Genomic DNA, 17,380 nt, shown 5'->3' with positions numbered 1-17,380 from the left:
AAAAAAACGTAATAAAGTTCCTATGTTAAGCTCACGCATTTCAAGATAATATTTACCCGTGAAAGTTATAATAAATATAAGAGAAGGATAACTGTGCGAAGCTAATGGAAAAAAAATGTGTATGAGAATAACAAGAATGAAAAGAAACATGCATGTGAAGGTGAACAGATACGCAGACAAAGAACGACATCAAATCCCAATAACCAGCAAACTCTAAAGTTCTTATACTATTATACGTTATGAATTTCACCAACATAATAAGAAGTCATACATGCATTACTGAAACTTGCAACTGACCTTAGCTATCTGGCGCAAACGGCAGCGGATCGGAATGAGACGCAAAAGCCAAATGAGAAAGTAATAACATGAAAAAGTAGCGTGACAAAGACAAGAGTAAAACGGACGTCATATTCATATTTCTCCGACATCAGGGACCACTCCGTCTGGTTAATTACAGTGATGGAAACAAAATAACGAACAGCGGGTTGGGTGTGGTCGTTCGTCGCAATATTCCATCTCTATATTGTGTATTTACGCATAGGCATTGAAGGTCTGTGGCATCAAGAATGCATGCTAGACAGAATAAGTGAGAGCCGAGCATTAATTTCCCAGTGACAAAAAAATGGAATAATTTCGTGAAACAGAATGAGAGAGGTAGGGAGAATTGGGTGTTAAATCTGTAATGATCGCAGACCAGTAACTCAACTATACACGTGATCCTAAAGAGAGAGAGAGAGAGAGAGAGAGAGAGAGAGAGAGAGAGAGAGAGAGAGAGAGAGAGAGAGAGATACAACTGCTCCAGCGAGCACCAATGCATTATCTTTCCACCTCAATTTGCACCCCAGTGGACGCCTCTCCTCTAAGGAGGACCACAGCTTCCTCCTCAATAGCATCCCAACTTCCAACCCGACCCTTCCTTCCGAGACGCCCTTTGACATCCAAAACCAACGCCACTTGGCACAGAGGGTCAACAACCCACTGGATGGAAGGGGTTGCTTTGAACTGAATTGAATATAGAATTTAGGCCAAAGGCCAAGCACTGTGACCTACAGGTCATTCAGCGCTGAAACGGAAATTGACAGTAAAGGGTTTGAAAGGTGTAACAGGAGGAAAACCTCGCAGTTGCACTATGAATCAATTGTTAGGAGAGGCTGGAAAGTAAGATGGAAGAAAGCGAATATGAAAGGAAGTAGCGTAAAAGGAACGAAAGGGGTTGCAGCTAGGGGACGAAGGCACGCTGCAAAGAACTTAAGTAAAACCTACGGTGCACCGCATGAGGTGCACTGACGGCCTTACCCCACTACGGGGAACAGGAGGGGGGGGGGGTTTGCTTTGAGTTTCACTGGTGAATGAGTATTTGATGTGCATTCTTGCGTCACCGTCCATACCATTTATAATTAGTGTTTAATTCATTTCTGGATTAATTGATGAGTGTTTATTCAATACGTTTAAAGTCTGAAGCACAGCCTTCGTGGATATTATTTTTCACTATTCAGTCGCTGGATAGACAGAGACGTGACTAATTAAGTCTCCAGTCACCTTTCTCTCTAACTATATGATCGCCAAATGTCATTCAAAATCATCGCTGTAATGAATGTAAATGTAATTACGAAAACCATCTTTCATCGCTCCCTAATTGTCACTGCCAAATCTGTCATGGTACAGAATGAATCTTTAATCCAAAGGATGTAGAAAATGTAACTGTAATCACAAAACTGCGAAGGGTTAGTTTGTTTTATATTAGTTTGGTGTATATGTATCACTTGTCATATGATAGTTTATCTTTCTCTCTCTCTCTCTCTTTATCTGTCCCTTACTCAGATTAATGGACTTCAGATTTTATCTGCACTTAAACTTTTACTGTATATTTCGGCACTTTTGTTTTATCTACCCTCTAAAGAGAAACGTTGGCCTTCTGCTCTTTAAATTTAGATTTAAAACTATAATTAAATACATCACACAAAAGCTGTCACGCAGTTCAATCCGCAATGATGCCACAAAATATCAACGGACAAAAAAACACAGGAAAATACGGAAATTGAAGAGGCAAGCCACGTGTCCCAGAAAGACATGCATTATCAAAGAAAAAATAATTAAGAATAAAATATGCAAGATACGCGATCAAGGAATAGAAATGAAACCACGCTGCTCTCTAGAACCTCCCCTGCCTGTGCTAAAAACGCGCGTGAACATCAACAAAAAAAATCAATAACATCCATACATAACAACACGTGGGCGAGCCTATTTAAAGATATCCTTTGTTGGCCGATCGCATCGCTGTGATATTCAACAGCCGAGACGCCCTTGGAGAGAGAGAGAGAGAGAGAGAGAGAGAGAGAGAGAGAGAGAGAGAGAGAGAGAGAGAGAGAGAGAAACTTTCACCTTTTGTTCAGACGAATCCTTTCAACATTTAATGGGAGGAAACTTTTCCCATCGAGATCCTCTGATGGGAGTGGGAAGTTCGCCATCCCGTGAGTCAGCCTAAAGACGTATGGGCATCAGAATGATTCGAAGATGTCACTGACAGAACTGATTTCTGTCCATAAACCGTCTTTGTTCATCTATATATCAATTGATTATTACAAATATATTTTGGTCATCAATTTACATCCTAAACCCTAACTGATAAAAGTGTAACTACAAATAAATATCATGTCACTCCAATTCCTCCATTAAAGGTTAATCTGCCACTGCTAAACAAAAAGCTGAATATGAAAAATTACATTTGCTTTGTCATTAATTGCAACACAAGGCCACATCCTCACTTCGGATGGTCAACATCAGGTTGTTTCCCACATTTCTGGTAAACTGGCTTTCTATGCTCTAGATAATCTTGACGATGGAACCGTTTTACATTTTCAAGTAAGAGTCTCTTTGCGCTGAGAACCCTCTTACTGGATTTTGGTAGTAATTCAGGAATGGATGTAAATCTAGAGGGATATACTCGCTTGCGTGGTCTAGGTCCGCCTTGTCTGGGACCAATCAATTGGGATTTTGGTACTGATCTACACAAATCGGGATCCAGTGACGTATAATGGGTGGGGGACCGTAGTACCGTCGTATGTTAAGCAAAATAATTATGGGTACACATTCACTGACCAACTACTCCATATTCTAAATACATCTAGCCCTTCGTTGGCTGAGTTGGTTGAGCTTCAGACTGTCACTCGATGGGCCGGAGTTCAATTCCCCCAGCCGGCTGACGAAGAGTTAGAGGAATTTATTTCTGGTGATAGAAATTCATTTCTCGCTATAATGTGGTTCGGATTCCACAATAAGCTGTAGGTCCCGTTGCTAGGTAACCAACTGGTTCTTAGCCACGTAAAATAAGTCTAATCCTTCGGGCCAGCCCTAGGAGAGCTGTTAATCAGCTCAGTGGTCTGGTAAAACTAAGGTATACTTAACTTTTCTAAATACATCTGACCAGGTGGAATTTATTTGTTTTTTCTGTAGTTGAAACCCGAAATTGGTTATGATAAATTAAATTCTCATGAGAATTCAGTGCCTGTTATGATTCATTATATTATTCCATGAACAGAGAAATGATAAAATAAATTTGTTTTCATCCCAACAGATCCCTTCAGTCCGAACCCTGTAACGATCCTTTTTCATTGTTCTCTGAACTGGTTACGATCGATTCAGCCTGTGGTTGCTGCGTTCCGAACCCTGTTACGATCTCTAACTTTTGTGGACCCAAATTCGGTTTTAACTTCATTAGCTGGCCCCACATCTGTGTGGGAAAACTCATCTCATAATTACACAAATGTTTCTCGTGTCAACTATTAGAATGAGTGGATTTCAGCCATTTTTCTTTCCATCAGCATGAAAGATCTAACGGCGAACAGATCGCTGGCAACACCAGTATCTCTTAATGAGCCATGCTATGGCCACCTTACATTCGCGGAGGTTCTATTCATTTACGAACACAAGTCAACACTCATCACAACAAATAAAGTCCTGAAAAAACTTTAAACGTTACCCTGCAACCCGATAACAGTAATACTCAAAGGGAGTATGACGCAAAGATGACTCTATTCAAGGTCCTTTAAATGTACAAAGTATATTTTAAAGGACCTTGAGTATATCGAAGGAACCAATCATGATCGTATGGAGAGTCACATACAAATAGGTTAGCCAACGCTACCCGGCCCGCCCGCTCCCCGCCCCCCACCCCCCAATTTACCATTTTTTGTATTTGAAGAATACGACTTTTCCATCACTAATAATAATTATAATGATAATAAGAATATCAATTCCTCATTCATAATTACATGAAAATTTCCACAAATCAGACCACGGCTTTCTTTTACTCTCTTCGAATTCAAATAAAAAAAATATGTAACAGGACTTCAGACTATAAAAAAAAAAATTAGAAATGTCTCTATATATGAAAATGCCGAAAGGAAAATTCGGACACTTTCCAAAACGTCAGTTTGAGGAATTGAAAGTTCGGAGAGGTTTTCGATACCATTTCCTACGTTAAGAGTGTGACGGGGGAAAAATAGGGGAGGAGTTTTAATGTAAAAGTCATATTCTAAAAAAAAAAATAAAAATGTATCGATGTCGGTTTTTATATGGCTAAAGGTTTAAAGCTACTGGTTCTTCGATGAACTCCTCTCTCTCTCATACATACATATACATGTGTATATATGTATATATTATTATATATATATATATATATATATATATATATATATATATATATATATATATATATATATATATATATATATATATAAAGAGAGAGAGAGAGAGAGAGAGAGAGAGAGAGAGAGAGAGAGAGAGAGAGAGAGAGAGAGAGAGAGAGAGAGATTGGTCCGATAAAGTCTTTTGCTGCCATATATTTAAAACACTAGCGTGGATTGATATATAATGATTTGATATCTTCATATATATATATATATATATATATATATATATATATATATATATATATATATATATATATATATATATATATATATATATATATATATATATATATATTTATATATATATATATATATATATATATATATATATATATATATATATATATATATATATATATATATATATATATATATATATATATATAGAAGAGAGAGATTTCATTTCGTAACTCACCAAATGGAATAGGCAGAAAAAATACGAAAACAGTTTTGTATTTTGTGAGTCAAGGACCTGCTTTTGCGCTGGAAATATTATTCTTGATGAACAAAAGAAGTAATTAACTTCTTACACCAAGATTCTGCAAAGTTAAATATTCTTAAGAGAAAATAAGAACAAAGGGAGAAGAGAAGTAAAAAGCCATAAATTACTCCTTACGAGGAAGTCTTCCATCTGTCAACAAAAATTAACAAGACGACAGTTTTCAGACATGAACACTGTTTTAAGTAAATTTCCTAGTCGATCGTATCACCGCTTTACGGAAAACGTTTCCTTGTCCTTAAACATTTGTAAATTACCCCCAGTTCTTTTAACAGTTCAATCTCAACTCCGAAAATAATAATCAAGTTTTGGTAGGGCATGAATCAAAGAATAGTCTTCACCTGATGCTTGTGTATGTGGCCCAGAAACTTGCCCTGAAACAATCGTAAATCCTCTAAGTTCTTTTAACAGTTCCATCTCAACTCCGAAAACAATCAAGCAAGCTTTAGTAGGGCTTATATCACCGAGGAGTCTTCACTTGATGCTTGTGTATGTGGCCCAGAAACACACATAAACTGCCTGCATAACCACAGACCTGACGCAAATACATAGCAAAGTCCCTTTCAGAAGACCGGAATATCTCGCGCAAATTCGCATCGGCTTTTCCGTTTTAATCACGCGCCAGCCGTTCATTTCCAACCTCGCAGCGGTCAAGGGGAAACCTGGGAGAAACAGAGGCATGTTAAACTCGAACGTCTTTTCTTTAAATGAGAAAAATACCACATTTTGGATTGTACAATTTTTGCCAAACTTTAAGCGCTGGGATCTCTGAGGCCATTCGGCGCTGAAAATAATGTTGGAACAACTGTCGGGAGAGGGTAGAAAAAAAGATGAAAGACAGAGAATATGAACGGAAGTTCAGTAAAAGTACTGAAAGTGGTTGCAGTTATTGCAATCAAACCCGTCTTTTCTTTAATATGAACGGAGGTACAGTAAAAGTAATGAAAGTGGTTGCAGGTGTTGCAATTAAAAACGTCTTTTCTTTAAATGAGAAAAATATATCACGTTTTGCAATATAAAATTTATGCCAAACTTTAAGCGCTGGGACCTATGAGGTCATTCAGCACTGAAAATGTTGGAACAATTGTTAAGAGAGGGTAAAAAATAAGATGGAAAACAGAGAATATGAACGAAGGTACAGTAAAAGGAATAAAAGTGGTTGCAGCTAGTAGGGCTGGGGGGACGCTGCAAAGAACCTTGAGTAATGCCTACAGTCCACCCTTATGTAAGGCAAATTGTTAGGTACACTCACAGCATTTGAGAGCCCGACGGAACATATCACATTTTAAAATCCAAATCTTACAGCCTCTTATGATAATGCAGTCCGCGTTTCAGGATCTAATTAATGACCCATAAGAAATATTCAGCGTTTTCATCGACATCTAAGTAAATGCGACAACCTGACCTAAATCATTCTACCTACGCAACAGCTGTGACGTCATCATCTCATTTTCCATCCTAATGCGTCAGTATCCCTTTGTGCTACGAAACGATAAGGCGATTGTTACACAACAATCGTCTTCGTTTGTGGCTCGTAATCAAATACCGTAAAACTGATTATGGGTTACAAGCGATAAGGCAGTATTATTGTTAGGTAGATTTCATAGAATGGCGTTTCGAGAGAGAGAGAGAGAGAGAGAGAGAGAGAGAGAGAGAGAGAGAGAGAGAGAGATTACGTAGTATTTCAGTGGGAAATAAAATAAACATGGTATGGTTACAGCTATTTAGATTTTTTCAAAAGATTGGTAAATAGTAGGGAAATGAGAGAGAGAGAGAGAGAGAGAGAGAGAGAGAGAGAGAGAGAGAGAGAGAGAGAGAGAGAGAAAATCAAACGAGAATTATATAGTTCATCAGTGGGAAATAAAACAAAGAGAAAATCCGTTGACATCTGGTATTTAAAGCTATTTAGATTTTTTCAAAAACATTGTTAAATAGGGGAAAGCTTTGACTGAGAGAGAGAGAGAGAGAGAGAGAGAGAGAGAGAGAGAGAGAGAGAGAGAGAGAGAGAGAGAGAGAGAGATTACATAGTACCTCAGTGGGAAATAAAACAAAGATGTTATGGTTACAGCTATTTACATTTTTTCAAAAGGTAGTTTGATAATTAGTAGGAAATGAGAGAGAGAGAGAGAGAGAGAGAGAGAGAGAGAGAGAGAGAGAGAGAGAGAGAGAGAGAGAGAGAGAGAGATTACTAAGTACACCAATGGAAAATAAAACAAAGAGGGTATGGTTACAGCTATTTAGACTTTTTCAAGAGGACTGGTAAATAGTATAGGAAATGAGAGAGAGAGAGAGAGAGAGAGAGAGAGAGAGAGAGAGAGAGAGAGAGAGAGAGAGAGATTACCAAGTACATGAACGGAAAATAAAACAAAGAGGGAATGGTTACAGCTATTTAGGCTTTTTCAAAAGGACTGGTAAATAGTATAGGAAATGAGACAGAGAGAGAGAGAGAGAGAGAGAGAGAGAGAGAGAGAGAGAGAGAAAAGAGAGAAAAAATTGCATAGTACCTCTATGGAAAATCAAACGAAGATGGTATGATTACAGCTATTTAGGCATTTTCAAGAGCACTGGTGCATAGTAGAGGAAACTTATGCATTATATAGTCAGATGAAAACCCAGTACATACGAACTTATACCTTCCTAAGAGCGTTTTAGGAGGACACCTGACCTGGGTTATTCCTTCAAGGAAAATAACAAGCACTTCGTTTTGCTGTCATTTGGACGAAGGTAAATACAGTACACTATATGTTGAATATAAATCAGTTTTATGCATTTCTAGGATGACATTCACACTTAACGAAACCAGTTCCTGTAGGAAAACTATCTGTTTATTCATGGAAGAACGTATTTATAACCCTAACATAAACAATACCTGGAAGACCCAATATACTTTCAGAAAACAACGCGACTAATTACAAGCAGTAAAAATCACATCAAAGGCAACCTTTTAACTCTACGGCACCACACACCCTCTTTCATACCATCCACCCTACTTCATCAACTTCATGTAACTTCTGAACAATTCAAAGTCAACTTTACCCCTTCACTCCTCTCTTGGCGTCAAGGCGAAACTTTGCCGTCCCATGAAAATACATGAAAGAGGATAATACCTTTGACAACTGAATGTCTTATGAAAATACAAAGCGCGATGAGAATCTCTTTTTATCTGAGCCTGGGGTAAGCTATGAATGACTGTCAATAAAACAGATCAATTACTCCGTGTTCACGCTAGGAAAGTTTAGAATTGAAATCTGTGATTTGGAAAACATGGGTGGGTGAGTTTTGTTTTCTTTTAAATGAATTCATATTTTTTTCTAAGAGAGAGAGAGAGAGAGAGAGAGAGAGAGAGAGAGAGAGAGAGAGAGAGAGAGAGAGAGAGAGAGCCCACCCCATATCGCTTAAATAAACAGAGAAAAAAATCCAGGTTATTAGAAGAGCAGAGAGTTGCGTAGACTTACTTGCTATTTTGAGGCCAGTCAATTAAGGGGCTTTGGTTTGTCAGTTTGTTCTCTTGGGCACAATAAAATAACGACTTGATTCTGCCGATCTTTTACTAAACATTTATAATGGATCATTAGGGTGACAAGTAGCTTTATCTCGTACGGGAGGGTAAACACCGATTGCAGATCCCACGTTAATGGAAAAAATAAAAAACAATCTATTTCAAAGCAATTAGAAGGCCCTTAGTAATATTTTAAAGATTTTATTTTTTTTTCATTAGGTGTTTGCAAGAAAGGGAACTATGTTGTCCTACCTCGCTGCTATCTGCACGAAAAATTAACTTGGAAAAGACGAAAGTATCAGGAAATTATCGATTTTTAAAATCATTCATGCTGGTCCCAGACCCATGTACAACCAGTTGTGAGTCACAATGTGGCCTGAAGTCAAGAATCAGTCAGCGTATAAATCTTAACTTTAAACTATACCGGTACTAAAGACTCTACTACTGTCAGTACCTGAGGACTCAATATGAAGTTGAAATAACGTTTTTTCTTGTTCAAGATCGAACATAAAAGCTGCAATAACACGATATTTGCCTCTCGTAACCTACTTCAAAGGACGGTAATAAAACCCTAGTAAGGTAACTGGCTAAACGAAAGCTCTTACTGACACTTCCTCTGTCATAAAACACTGGATTTTATACCTTCAACTTCATACTTAAAAATGGATGCGAAATAGCAGAGAGAGAGAGAGAGTCAATACACGTCATTATTTCCCTTTACTACCAATATATCTTGATAATTTCCCATTGCTCACTTACGAATGAATGCAACTGCTTGATATTTGCTCCTAAATTTCAATGAAAATCCCTTAAAACTGAAAAGAGACAGATTGCAGTGTCGTTATGATAACGAATTTCAATCACTCTTAAAATTTTATGAAGTCGGAAACGGGACTTTTCCTAAACGATACTTATATCGGTATGGCGGCAATTTCCTGAGACACGAAACAAAAACGGGGCAAAAGGAAATTGTGAGATGTTATGAAACTTAAAGTTTAGAGACTCGAGAAAAGCGAAATCTTGGCCTCGTGCCTTTCCAAAACAGGTAAAAAAAAAGAAAATTAGTTAAAATGCATTTAGCCTACATTTTTTTTTTTAAGTATATACAACAGAGAGTTCTTCCATAGAGTTGTTAATGCATAATTTAATTTAGGTGTTAAATCTGGCAGGGATTAGCCTTCTGATTAATTATTCCATTCAGTTTTTACTAATGCTGGAAGGAATTCATCTCCGCAACATTGTTAACCAGATATTTTCGACTTTTGAACTCTTTACATTCCAACCTGATAGTCTCCGTAAAAGGATTTACTTCGAATCCTCCTTCCAGCGCTTCTTGAATGTAGTTTTTAGGTCAAAGGCCAAGGGCTGGGACCTTGGAGGTCATTCAGCGCTGAAACGGAAATTGATAGTAAAAAAGGTTTGAAAGGTGTAACAGGAGGAAAACCTCGCAGTTGCACTATGAATCAATTGTTAGGAGAGGGTGGAAAGTAAAATGGAAAAAAGAGAATACCAATAGAGGTACATTAAAAGGAATAGTAGGGTTGCAGCTAGGGGCCGAAAGGACGCCGCAAAGAGCCTTAGGTAATGTCTACAGTGCACCCCATGAGGTGCACTGACGGCACTAAACTCCAGTCCCCCCCCCCCATGGGGTTCAGTGCTGTCTCATAACGACGCATTTACCTGGTCAAAACAAAGGCCAGAATCAACACCTTTAATATAACTGATCAGATATTATATTATAAGCTTCGATATCGTAGCAACAAAATCTTGATCATTTCTCCCTTTATTCATACCGAACCATGGTCTTTGTGCTTCTTCCCATTACGACATAACACCAGAAAAAATTGTACCTTGGCGATTACCGTTGTTCTAGATCCTCGCCATTCATCGGAAATGGAAAACTTGAACCTTCTTGCATTAGTGTGATATATATAAGCTCTTGCTACGCCATAAGGTCTTTGCGTCGTATATCATATAAAAATGAATTATTTCGCAAAAGTAAGGCGCGTTGCCATACGAAAGATATGGCAACTACAGAAAGTGTATCCCTATCACATAGAAAAAAGTCAGTAATAAAATTGTATATAAAAAGAAACATAAACACATGGTGTTTTAATGATGGAAAATAGATCCAATATAAAGTCTGTCCAACACACATATAAATATATATATATATATATATATATATATATATATATATATATATATATATACATATACATATACCTGAATTTATAAAGCATCCTGTCCTCGTTTGTAGCTAATTAGCGATAATGCAATCTATTTCCTAATCCCTCGATAACGATTCCCTTCCAGCTTAACAAGACAATGAGCTATTAATTAACTCAGGTCCTTCAGTAATGAGTTACAATGAGCCTGAGACCAATACGCCTCGCAAGACGAAGTAAACACGTGACTGAAGCGGAATGTTTACAAGCGTCAACAGAGGAACGGAAACGAGTCATTAGAGCATTGTGTACACATCTTCAAACGACTCGAGATGAGTATTTATTAACTGTGTCAGAGAGAGAGAGAGAGAGAGAGAGAGAGAGAGAGAGAGTTTCCTTCGCAAACTTATTGAACTCGACGTGAGTGCGGTATCGCTCTCCCAGCGCCCCCTCACCCAAACTTGAAACCATGTTCGATAAATACATGCATGCTGCGACCCATTACACGTAACGCATCGAAATAAATCCTTATCAAGACTGTAGAAAGCATAAACTACTCCCTTTGACTACGAACATGATTATCAGTAGCCAGTGTTCATAAACATCTAGCTGTACTTACAGTCTGCAGGTGTAGGAATGAGTGCTACACGGGCGAGACACGTTGATCACACAGCTCTTCTGTGATTCTCTTCTCGCCCTGGGAAATACCTGCAAAGGAGCAATGATCATCGTATTTAACCTCCAGTAAATTATGTTCGTAAAGGGCAAAATAATGAGAAAATTATACCGGTTACGCAAATTCTGAACTGAAAGTCAAACAAGGATATATATATATATATATATATATATATATATATATATATATATATATATATATATATATATATATACCATTGCAAAAAATTTTCCACAATACCAACTGCCTCACTCAGGCTAAAGGAAAATCAACATTGTTTCGACTTAATCACAGTCACACACAAACACAATCCGTCACTGTATTTTTCATGCCCTATCAAGCCCCCTAGATATTAAAGACACTTCCTAATCGCCTCTTCGTTACCCTTTATCAATGTATTTCTTAGTTCCTTCTTCTACTTCTTCCAAACAAAAACGAATTATACACCAATCTATCATCCTCCATCTATCCGCAAGATCAGGTTGGCTGGAAACAACCAATTTATATCGCTAAAACCCTACCAAACTAAATTAATGACCTGGGCCCGTTTCCTAGGCAGTCTAGTGTGCCCCTGGTGACGAGCATCTCAGCAAGGGAATTTCACCACCTGGTGGTGTGACCCATCCAGGGTAAACAAAGGAAGGCCAAGGCCTAGCTAGCAACATCTTCCTATGGACATCAAGAGAACTGAAAGCTTAACATTGAAACCGCTCCTGTAGCAACGGGGTCTATATATACAGTATATTATATATATATATATATATATATATATATATATATATATATATATATATATATATATATATATATATATATATAGATATATGTATATATATACATATATATATATATATATATATATATATATATATATATATATAACACAGGCTGTTTTCCTACATTATGCTTCGAACCACTTACCTCAGATGAGCTACGCAACTGGAGTCATAGGTGTAAATAAATATTCTTAGGAAAACGCTCGTTCTCTTATCTATATTAAATTTTCTACCCTCTTATCTCGTGCCAGCCTACTTAACGCATTTACATCTCCCATTAATAAAAAAAAAAGACAAGCACAGTTAAAATTCAAAAAAAGTTATTGAACGAGGAAGTTAGTCGTGTGCTGCCTTTCATGACAGACTCAAAGCTGGAAAGCGCGCCATTTTGAGCATTTTGAAATAAGGGTTAAAACATTTTACAGTACAGATCGCATATGCTCAAATAACACCCTCCCCCACCCTCGGCCCCCGTTTTGAATGCCGTCATTAAAGGTGAATTATTCTTTTAAAAAATTCAGCAACAGTAGTTAAAAGCCATAAAAATAACTGATTAAAAATGGTTGAATGGTGAACGTTGCAAGCTGCAGCCTCCCACTCCGCAGCCATGTCTGCATTCCGTCGATCCACTGATAATTCGTCGACTGAAATCACGTGTTTATAGCGTTGACAACCAATCATATAGTGACTAATTTATAAAACGTAACCTTTACTATAAGCCGCTATTACTAATCCTAAAAAAGTAATGAGTTTGAATAAACTTAACAATTGAGACGAGTACCTAAGTCACTGAATGCATGAGGGAACAGGATTTGCCGCCAATGAACGTCGAACATATTATCAACCTTTTGTTATGCGTAACGGCAACTTCCCATCAATACTACATAAAAGGAGTCTTATGTTACTTACACAATTACGACAATGAACGGAAACCAGTCCTCAAAGCACTCACAAAAAAATAAAACTTGTATAACGAAACCCGACAACGACTTTCCGCCACACAGTAACAATGAATACCAAGGGAGCACATATTCTTAGCGAACACGGAATGTAGCTTCCGTAAACAAAATTTCCAATAAATGAAATAATAGACTTTTTCCAGAGTAAAAGTCATTCGATAATCAGTCACACATAAGGCATTTTTAATAACGTTAAATTATTATCATATGAATAAGTTAATCATTAGTAATTGTTGGATTGTCAATTAGTCAATAAGTATTGCTGTTCGCTGGAGATGACAAATGCTTCAGGTAGAAAATGCCGCGGGGTGGCGGTGAAGCTAAGCATTGTTGCCTCTAAATAGAAACAGTCATTTTAACATTTTACGAAGGCGTATTTTAATGACGACTTAACATAACACGTCTTAAGAGTATTGCTATTCAAGACTGGTGTTTATCATTTGTCTTTATGGGGTATTAAATTAAGAAATTATATCAGAAATCTAGTGGTATGGAAAGAACTGACAACTCTTTCGTAAGCTGAGCTCTCCGACAGACAAATTAAAATAAGGACTCCATTGGCTATTATAATATAGTAAACGTGCTTAAAAGTGTAAACCGTAATGTTATTGTTTAAGGTGGTTATTAATGAGAACGTCGGTCTGGGAAATTTAGTATAAAAACTTTTGTAGTGTGTGGCTGAACATACTGATAGCTTCATGGGCTACGATAACTTAAGAACAAATGCCCTTTGGTGTAAGTAGGAGCAATCAATATAAGCATGTGAATTGTAACTGCTGAAAATGCTGTTAAAATTCTTTGAGAACCAGACTGGAACATACCATTTCATTCGGCCTGGAAGTGATTCGAAAGTCTTATTAGCATATATCGTGACTTCGATATTACCATACTTACGGCAATGGAATGGCAGCCATAGGCCTAGCCTAGCGATTGTTCATCATTTGAAAAGTGGCACCACATTTTGGTGACGGGTTTGTAATCATGATAAACATATGCCTCATTAGCAACAGCAAGGCGATGCAATATTTGAAAATGGACAAAGCCACGGCGCTGAAGAGCATATCTTGTAGTTTCGGTTTAACAAACATTAGCTGGCAGTGTTTCTCCCAGTTTGCGTGTAGTAGCGTAAGAAAAGTTTCATGCGCATAAATATTTCTACAAATTACGCCACAGCTTCCATGAATTTTGCATTCAGTAAAAGTTTACGGCATAGAGAACAAAATGGATTTACAGATAAGGGGGCGAGTTAGTGAAGCCGCTTAGGCCTACCCTTTCTCTGGCATTGAATAGGCATTGGATGCCCTACCCTTCTTTGAGGAGACTAGACCTACAGTGTCCATCTGCTGGTAATGATGACAGAGGTATGTCTTTATGAACCTATTAGGTAGTCTGTTGTCCCTGATTGCTCTTGTAAATTATTTGTGAATTTTTTCAAATGACTGACGAGAAGATGACAAAGACCACTGTCTATACACTATACATATATATACTGTATATATATGTAATATATATATATATATATATATATATATATATATATATATATATATATATATAATGTATACACACACACACACACACACACACACACATATATATATATATATATATATATATATATATATATATATAAATATATATATATAAAACTTAGGTGCACTCCTAAGACAGTAATGCTCGATGGGACAGTTAACTCATTCGAGTCTGATTGATTATATGAAGGATTATTTGTATTGGCATTTATTTTATGATGATCCAACTCTTGATAAATTTTAGGCATGACAAGTGTATAGAAATGTAGTTGGGTTTGTTTCTGAAGCTTATTAGTTTTATGCATAGACATTTCATTTACTTTTGTTACTTGCGATGAGGTTCATCTTTGACAAGAGTATGAAAAAGGTATTTGGGGCCACTTTTCCCTAAAGTGAATTTTTCATTTACTTTATTAGATAACCAAGGAACTTTATTGGAGATAACTGTTGGCACTCAGCAAGCTCTCTCTCTCTCTCTCTCTCTCTCTCTCTCTCTCTCCAGCAAGTGGATTATTCATTACCATTTAGTATAACCAAACTGGAAATGGAGACACTGTTCAGCACTCTGCAAGCCAACCCCTCCCTCTCTCTCTCTCTCTCTCTCTCTCTCTCAGCAAGTGGATTATTCAATACCCTTTTACACTACTCAGACTTCCGTGTTGTGTTGCTATTGGATACAGGGTGAGTGGAGGTAAAAACCATATTTCCGCGTCGTGAAATGTAGAACTTCCGTTTCAGTTTATTGGCTTTTAGAGCCAACGGTCTAAAAATGAAAGGGGCTAAATTGCTCGGCGTTTTCCCTGTGATATTGAGGCTGTTAGTGATAATTGAATGACCATTTAAGGCCTCGCTAACTTTGAAATTACATTTATATTAATTAGATTACGCGCTAAATAACCGTGAAAAAAATCATTGTCATGTTACCTTCAGATAGATATTATTTTAGATAAATTTGAAGGCTTACCGGATTCCTCCTTTATTATCGATAAACTAAGACTTTTGGTAACTTTAAATACTAATATTGTAAATTCAGAAGGCTGTTTATATTATAAACTTAGGATATAGTTAAATAGTAATTGTTACTTCTGTGATAGTTCATTTGTGTAGAGAAATTAAAATGATCATTGATTACTTTCGTCACATTTAAAAGATTTCTGGTTTCAATTTTAACGTGCTGGTTATGTAATGGACCCCACACCCACACTGAATGCAGGTGACTGCCTGCCTCTACCTTCATGCGTGGTAGTTCTCTCTCTCTCTCTCTCTCTCTCTCTCTCTCTCTCTCTCTCTCTCTCTCTCTCTCTCATGATTTTCGTATCCGACTATTCAAAATCTCTGTTTGCCTGCCTTATCTATTTTATCATTTTCATATCCGACAGTTCAGAATCCTGAAATTCTCACTCTCTGTTTCGCTTTACTGCATTTTCCCATTTCCGACAGTCATAAAAGACTTGAAATTCTCTCTCTGTCTCCCTCATACCTAAAGGATTAGTGAATACTTTAACCTACGTATGAACATAAGCGTTATGTTGCCGATGGATACTGAATGTCGTCTATCGCTTCGCCCCGTACAGTATATCCAGTCAGATTGGGGGACTTCCATTCCGTTTATTTATCTATTTTGTTTTTTCTCGTTGAATTTTGTTATCAAGTACATAAACAGTAATATTTATTAAACAGTGTATACATTAGTATATACTATATAGAGAAAATATTTCTTAAAATTTCTTTGTTAAAAAGGTGTTACATTAACAGCACTGTGATATTTTGAAAATTGTGCTTGACATTTAAACATGCTTATTTTCTCACTTACATCGTTGGTACTCTACTCTGCTTGTCCTCGTTGCATTAACTTATTCAACAATGAGAAACATAGATTTTCTTGCATCCTAGTTTAAAATTCAAAGACCAACATAATCGTTGTAATAGGCTGAGGCTGTTCACATTTAACCAGCAATTTTTTGTCACCTACTGTAGTTCCTCATTAAACCATACACATACAAACCTACACCGGTCTCACGAAAGGGTAAATACACATGTAAATGATTTTGTTTCCCCCGCCCATCAGCGCACCGTAGGCACTACTTAAGGTTCTTTGCAGCGTGCCTTCGGCCCCTAGCTACAACCCCTTTCGTTCCTTTTACTGTACCTCCTTTCATATTCTCTTTCTTCCATCTTGCTATCCACCCTCTCCTAACAGTTGATTCATAGTGCAGCTGCGAGGTTTTCTTCCTGTTACACCTTTCAATCCTTATGTCAGTTTCCGTTTTAGCGGTGAATGACCTGATAGGTCTCAATGCTTAGCCCTTGGCCTAAATTCTATATTCAGCTCAGTTCAATTCGATTTTCTGTTTCGTCACATTTATCACGGCCTACTTAGGAGGACTCGTTAAATCTAAAATTTAAAGTTGACCAAATTTGTTTCCCAGCAAACAAGGGATACCCTCTCTCAGCAGCAACTGGTCTATGGGGAGCCTCTAAACTTCATACACATGCTTAGTACTAACATTCGGAAAACCAGTGACATCACAGCAATAGTCTCGAATCTAGCTAAAAAATGTCACAGAAAAAAAGCCACAG

The sequence above is a fragment of the Macrobrachium rosenbergii genome, chromosome 56 (assembly GCF_040412425.1).
Source record: "Macrobrachium rosenbergii isolate ZJJX-2024 chromosome 56, ASM4041242v1, whole genome shotgun sequence".
NCBI lineage: Eukaryota > Metazoa > Arthropoda > Malacostraca > Decapoda > Palaemonidae > Macrobrachium > Macrobrachium rosenbergii.
Note: the sequence above shows the minus strand (reverse complement) of the source record.